Genomic DNA, 7,500 nt, shown 5'->3' on the forward strand with positions numbered 1-7,500 from the left:
TTGGGAGTCCATGGCTTTTTTAGGGCATGCACCATTGACACGTTGAGAAATGACCTCAGCCACCTCAGGCCCAAAACTTTCGGCTTCCTCGAATACCGAAGGAAGCTTAAACTCCTCCTCGTAAGGCTCATTAGTCGATGCGACTTCGTGTGGAACTACTGCGGCCGAGGGGTCAAAAACCCCTTCGGCGGTTTCTGAAGAGGACTTTGAATTTTGAGCCTCTGAACCAGAGTACTCAGTCCTAGTTTTCCCGCTACAGAACTTTGCAGCAAGGTCGATGAGCTTTTCAGGAATACTGTCGATTCCGAGCTGTTCCTTCAACTCATCCAAATCAAATTCCACGTGGTCTGTGTCGTCGACCACAACCGCGTCGTGAACTTCATTCGCAATCACCACATTGGGTTCCAAAGGTGCAGTATTAGCTTTGGCTGGCGAAGACATCACCACGTGGGCAAGCGAAACTCCTACTGTCGACTGTCGAGCGCCAAATAAGCGACGGAAGCGAAGAGAAAGAGTTCAGCGAAAAGAACAAACGTGAGTAAAGGAACAAGGAACACCCCCTGAAAAGCGAAACCAAAACAAGGAACGTAAAACAGATATACAAAACGAACTCGCTGACCTTGTAAAGCACGAAAGGAAGAACTGGTTATTACGCCGCTTCCTGGGGTTTATATCACTGCTAATTTGCATCTGAATAACTTCTTTTAAACGTGACCGCTGACCAGTAGGTAGGTAGGAAGTATGCATAATTATCCGATCATGCGGAGCATATCGAAAGAGTGAGAAAGCGATGTTGTTTAACGTTCTGAATGTAAATCGGACAATAAAGTTGTACAAAACGAACCAGCAGAGTTTTATCTTCGCCCAGCAGCGACAAGGTAAGCTTACGTTCATATGTCTAGCTACAGATAAATTGATAAACTATTGTTCTCAAAGTGGCTACCCGTTTATGGTGTACGGGTTTGAAGTGTATTTCGTTGTCCAGACCGCAAGTTTCATGATTGGAGGCCATCAGCTGTTGAAATGCGGAACTATTAATTAAACTCTTGAGGGCTACCACAATGACTATTTAAAAGTGTGAAGCGATAGTTTTTGCTTACCATTTTGCTTATTTTTCTAGGACTGGAAGTTGTATTGCATTGCACTGTAAACTATATTGTAGGTTATGAGGTTAAAATTGTTAATTTCAATTTTTTGAGTGGTCAGAAACAAGAGATGGCCGAGCCAAAATTTGTTTGGCCGGTCAAGATGACCGGCAACTTTCCGGAAAGCTAAAAATTTTGAGCCCTGACCGAGGAAAGGACTTTACGAACCTGCTGTGCAACTCGCGACAACCAAAGTAAACTGTTATTCAGTTGTATAGATTTTTAACTGAATGCAGCTTAATGTCAGAATTATGTTTCTGCACAAGGGAAGAGAAACGAGATGCTTCCGTGAAGCATACACTGGGTTGCCTGTGGTACGTGCTACAAAAAATCAGAAGGCACTGAATTGTGTGGTATTGAAATACAGCATTCCAGTCTCTGAAGAATAACAAATAAAAGAGAAGCGAGCAGCATTGGCTTCTGGGCTGACATGTTGATAATTTTCAAGTTCCCTCACACCTTCTTTGCACCACAAGTGTGCCCTCTGAGCATCTGACAGATTTGTAATACTAAACTTCACTGAAGTCAAGCCCTGTTTCGCGGGGTTAATGTTAGGATGGGAGACCAAAACAATAAACTCCTCATAAAAAACAGAATGATCTGACCGAAAATACTATTAACGCTAACAAATGCGAACTCAGCAAGGTACAGATTCTGTTAGCTTGCTTTATGCAAAACAAATATTGATGAAAAAGCAAATAACTATTGATACACAGTTTTCAGAAAGAGCAGAAGGAAGTTTCCCGGACGGTCGATCGAGAATAAAATATTTACGACATGAAAACAACATTAATTTTGAACCGTGAATATAGAATATAAAAAGTTACGATCAGCGACAAACATTTTGAGAGATTTTTGCTACGTTCAAGTAAATTGCAAAATCGAAAGTGACATGGCCGGAATTCAGCGGGCGCCGTAATTAAGTTACCGCGGAATGTCTACTCGCCAAACAGTGAAGCATCTGTGTCAAATGATGGCAAGATACCGGGTTTTTGTAAGTTTCTTTTTCCGTCAAGTGTTATAAAGTTTGACAATGAAATGAGCGAAGTCAAAACAAAGATCACAATCGCCTAACTCTTATTTATGAAAAGTCAAAATTTACTCTCCAAGACGCGTACGACGTTATTTATCACTAGGTAATTCCATCATTTTGGAAATAGCAGCTACTTCATTATTCATCTGCGTCACAAGTGTTCACTGATTTTGGGGCTCATTTTGTTGAAACTCAAGCACGCTTCCAACAGGCCTGTGAACCCTTCCTGCTTACAGAGCAATACTAAAAAACTTCTCCCATATCACATTTCAACCTTAAGATCGAAAATTCAATACACAACATGATATTATAATTCACAAAGGCAGAAAATACCACAGAATCCTTTTCCAGCGAAAATTTTATTGAAACAAACAACATATTTGCTCTTAGAGGCGAAAACCTCTTCCTATTTCATTGCGTGCTTGAAGACAAGAAACTCAAATTACCATATACTTCAGGTAAATACTGCTCACTTTGATTTCGTCTCGACGGGCGCTAGATTGTTGTCGAAGTCTAGTACTCGTCGCTTTTGAGATTCATGCCTAGTTTATCCAACTGACTTTCCATTATTGAGCTCCATAAGGGTATATTTTGTTTAAGGATCCACTAAAACGCCATTCGCGTTGCATGACTTTCGACGCCATTGCAGGCTAAGTTCATGATTCTACTGTGTCCACCAGAGAAATCTACGCAGTTCCACTACCCTCTCGATCCTAAGAAAATACGCGCAGAAGGCTCTATACACAAAGACACCACTTACCAGGGGAGTGACAGGCAAGACTTTTACCGACACGGGAAAAAAAAAAAAGAAAAAAAAGGAAAACAAACAAACTAAACGAAGACCTCGACTGGGTTTGCCCATAGGCAACCCAGTAAATATCACTTGTCGGGTCAAAAATTTAACCTTTTATCACATGTCACGCATGCAACAGTTGACACCCTCAGTAAGCTTTGTTATAGATTTCTGATCTTTTTGAATGACTATTTCATCCCAGTCAGCTACTGTCCTTCCAACGATATTTAAATTATTACAGGGTAAATCTAAACAAACCCAAACTAAATAAGGAAAGTAACGAATTGTTGATGTTTTATTACTAGGACGAAAAATAGCGCTTGTTTTATAGAGTAAATTCAATAAAATTGTTCACAGCAGAACAAGCTCTTTCAGTAGACATAGTGGACTGGTTTTCATTTACGATTAAATTACGCCAATTATTGGCTTACAAAAGCCGTTGTTGAATGTGTTACTCATATAAATATATCATGTAATACAACTAAGAAATAACAAGTCATTTTAACCTAGCGAATACTTTTTATTGTTCGCTATTAAATAAAGAAATCAAACCTGTCAACGATCTATCCCTTCCATCAGTAAAGTAGATAGATGAGTGCATGTAGTTTACTATGTAAAAGTTAATTTTTTTGTGAAGGTGGGGGAGGTGACCCTAACAATTCTTATCTGCTATGAGTGACCTTTTGGGGACCCTGAAAAGCATCCTAGGTTTTGAGTGGAGGGGAGGGACCCATAAAATATTATCTCAAACTGGAAAATCCTCAGAGCCCCCTACCCCATAACCTGCCAATGCTGACCTTACAAAAAAAATTAAGTGTTTGTGGTAACATTGTCAAGACTATTTGACTCTCTTGAAAGTTTCTCCAAGTAAACTAAAGAATTGTGAAGGTGACAGTGTGAAGATTTTATACTTGTATGAACACATAATGCAAATGGCTAACCCACATCCATTCCTTTCCAGAAAATTTCCAAGCCCATCTCCCAAGTGCAACAAGCTATCAAATGTAGTTTTCCCACTAAAATACGTGTCCTCCACAAAGAAAGAACATGAATAATCTCTAAAACATGACAAGGTAAAAATATCATTCAGTAATTAGATCAGGCCTACAACATAGGCTGCTTTAACTGCACTTTATGTTTTTTGGACTAGTGTAGGCCTAAATGATAGTTTGCTTTTGATCACCAATTAGAGTGAACCCACACTGTGCAGTGGGTGGGTGATTGGCAGTTGTGTGACAAAAGTACAGAGGTGGGGAGGGTGGCGTTTTTACTTTGTGACAGCAGCAGCATTGGCTTGTTTTCACAATTTATGCAGGCACTTTTTGACAAATCCAGTTAGAATTATTAGTATCTGTGCGTTTCTCTCCAGAATGGCATTCTGTGAGCCAGGCTGAGTAAATCAAGTGTCATCAGCCGATTTTTGACTTACTTTCAGGCGTTCGGCCCTTGATAATTACTAATATCCGCGCGTTTCTCTCCAGAATGGCATTCTGTGAGCCAGGCTGAGTAAATCAAGTGTCATCAGCCGATTTTTGACTGAATTTCAGGCAATTGGCCCTTGATAATAATTTATTATTATCTGCGCGATTCTCTCCAGAATGGCATTCTGTGAGCCAGGCTGAGTAAATCGAGTGTCATCAGCCGATTTTTGACTGAATTTCAGGCAATTGGCCCTTGATAATTCTGAGTGAATTCTATAAAAGGTAGCCCCTGGAATTTTCGCTTGAGCATGGGCGCAGGGCTGGGGGGGTTCCTGCTTTGAGACTTTAACTGCTTTGAGACTTTAACTGCAGTTAGAGTTTGTGGCCTTGTTAAGTGAGACTTTACAGTGTAGCATTTTTTCATTGGCATTTTTTCCTGCACCAGTGTAGGCCTGAATGATAGTTTGCTTTTGATCACCAATTAGACTGAACCCACACTGTGGTGTGGGTAGGTGATTGGCAGTTGTCTGACCAAAGCACAGGGGTGGGGAGGGTAGCTTTTCTTTAAGTTTGTGACGCCAGCAGAATTGGCTTGTTTTCACAATTTCTGCAGCCACCTTTTGACAAATCCAGTTAGATAGATAGATAGATAGATAGATAGATAGATAGATAGATAGATAGGTAGGTAGGTAGGTAGGTAGGTAGGTAGGTAGATAGATAGATAGATAGATAGTTAGATAGATAGATAGATAGATAGATAGATATAATTTGCACTGAAATTCTCTTGCCTGGAGAGGGGGTCTAGATCCTGCCTGCTTCCCAACTCCTTTAACGGAACCTCCCTTGCGGTTTCGCAGAGGAAATTAAGGATGGACACTTATGGTTGGGTGTCGATCCGGCGGTCTCAACCAAAACAAGCCATTATCCGGACCGGTCTCGACTTTAATGTCTTCTTCAGCGGAATTTTACAGTTTCAGCTTGTCCGGTCGCTTACGCGCCATTGGACTTTATGCATTAACTCGTTATCTACAGTCATTTATATAAACTGTGCAATTGAACAATTATATATATTTCGTCAGTGTGAAGTCGATAATTTGACAAACAAGCAGTTTTAGTTTCAAATGAAATGATGTTTCATTAAAGTAAATGTCTCCATTCTGTCCCTTGTTGGACCCTGCGATCGCATTTTGTCTCTCTTAAATGTTCTTGCTGCTTGTGCCTCTTCGTCATCTGTTTGCCACTTGAGAATTATATAGCTGAAACTGTTTCCTCTCTGAAGTTAATAGCGGCGGTGGTGAAATCTTGCGCGTGCATCGGTCTTCTCTCTTTTGTGTTGAGAACGCGCCCATGTTAATGCAAAAGTCCAAGTGATCTGGTGTTCCCAGTGATCTGGTAAGTCCAATGGCGCGTAAGCGACCGGACAAGCTGAAACTGTAAAAGTCCGCTGAAGAAGACATTAAAGTCGAGACCGGTCCGGATAATGGCTTGTTTTGGTTGAGACGGCTGGATCGACACCCAACCATAAGTGTCCATCCTTAATTTCCACTGCGAAACCGTAAGGGAGGTTCCGTTAAAGGAGTTGGGAAGCAGGCAGGATCTAGACCCCCTCTCCTGGCAAGAGAATTTCGCCTTATATAGAAGTTTACGGGATCTACTTAACTGACTATATATATATATATATATATATATATATATATATATAGATTTGTAGAGTTGGATTATTTGGTCGAAGACATTTATTTCTACCCAGAGTTTCATGCTCCTTTCAAAACTAAAATTAGCCTGTATCCTTCTAGGATCCTTCCTTGTCATCCGCTAAGTTGACTACGGTCGTGCATCATTAAGTTGGTCCTTAGTTGGGTTTCAACTGAAGTTATAGGCTCCCCTACCTTGTCACCTCGAAAGAAAATTTCCCGGGAGGCCCACGCCTTAAACCACGTAAATCACATCTTCGATGGCTGTGTTGCCAGCATGGTTGTCCTGGTGGTGTAGTGGTGATCACACCCGACTTGTAATGGGGGGACGTGGGTTCAAATCCCGCTCAGGGCAAATTTTCTTTCACACATTTATTCAGTTAAAAATATGATTATTTGGGGTGTGCATTGTCAGGGTTTCTCTCCTACACACTCTCTCTCTCTCTCTCTCTCTCTCTCTCTCTCTCTCTCTCTCTCTCTCTCTCTCTCTCTCTCTCTCTTTCTATATATATATAACGTTTAGAAGAAAGACAACTTCACAGCGTAGCGACTTCAAGTTTCATGTTTAGACAATCATCAGGTTACAGATCTTACATTTGCATTCTAACTCATTTAAAGACCATTCTAATACTCTAGGGGAGCGTGCTATTTTAAGTTCGACAAAAGGTATTTGTTCTTGTGTCTGCATTTAGAAATTAACTCGTTTCTTTTGTTCAGTAGGTGGCGTGTATCTGCTTTTATTATAAACAACTTTTCTGTAAGGCACAGGTCGCATCTCTTTGATCCACATTTGTATGGTGAGGCGAAAGACTCTATTGCCCAGCGTAGCGTGTAATTGATGTTATTGTCCTTTAGACTCCAGGTATGCCTCGATAACTCCGTCTCTCTGCAGTACTTTTTATGCCTGAAGGGTTTTAAATTCGCCCTCTGACGCTCCGTAGTAGATCTTGGTGTTGTTATCGCTTGTCACTTCGGCTCTATAGACTATAGACGATGATAGGCATTTGCCGTCTAAGGGGCATGATTGCTTGTTTCTGCAATTGCATAGCCGCGCTTCGTTAGGTGTTTTCGTACTTTTGCATTGTGTTGCCTAATAATGCCTGTCATGTTGGTTGTGCAGCAGTAGCTAAGCTTGATTGTGTTCGTGTTTAGAATTTTGTGAAGCTTGTGGCCTTTGTGGAAGTGCTTCTTGATCAGGTAGATGAATTTTTTTCCGATGTTGGTCTTGACTTGCAGGTTGTATGGTGGATTGAACCAGAGGATATTGCGTTGACGGTTCCTTTTCGGTTTGCTGTTTTGCTTGGCGGGCTCGTACTTGAAGGTTGCGTTGTGCCCGTTTTCCTTAAACGCCAATTCGTAGACATCTTTGGCTTTGTCGAATTCGTCTTTGTCGCAAGACAGGTCAGATATTCTT

At 41.0% G+C, this 7,500-nt stretch overlaps 1 non-coding gene and 1 pseudogene across 1 annotated transcript; one reads left to right on the plus strand and one right to left on the minus strand.

The window, feature by feature from the left end:
* LOC138025718 (uncharacterized) overlaps nt 1-441 on the minus strand; it is a 1,095-nt pseudogene extending 654 nt beyond the window's left edge.
* Nucleotides 442-6,369: 5,928 nt separating this feature from the next.
* Nucleotides 6,370-6,441, plus strand: Trnat-ugu (transfer RNA threonine (anticodon UGU)). Its single transcript has one exon. It is a non-coding gene; the product is annotated as a tRNA-Thr (tRNA).
* Nucleotides 6,442-7,500: the final 1,059 nt, after the last annotated feature.

The sequence above is a fragment of the Montipora capricornis genome, chromosome 12 (genome assembly GCF_036669925.1).
Source record: "Montipora capricornis isolate CH-2021 chromosome 12, ASM3666992v2, whole genome shotgun sequence".
Lineage (NCBI taxonomy): Eukaryota > Metazoa > Cnidaria > Anthozoa > Scleractinia > Acroporidae > Montipora > Montipora capricornis.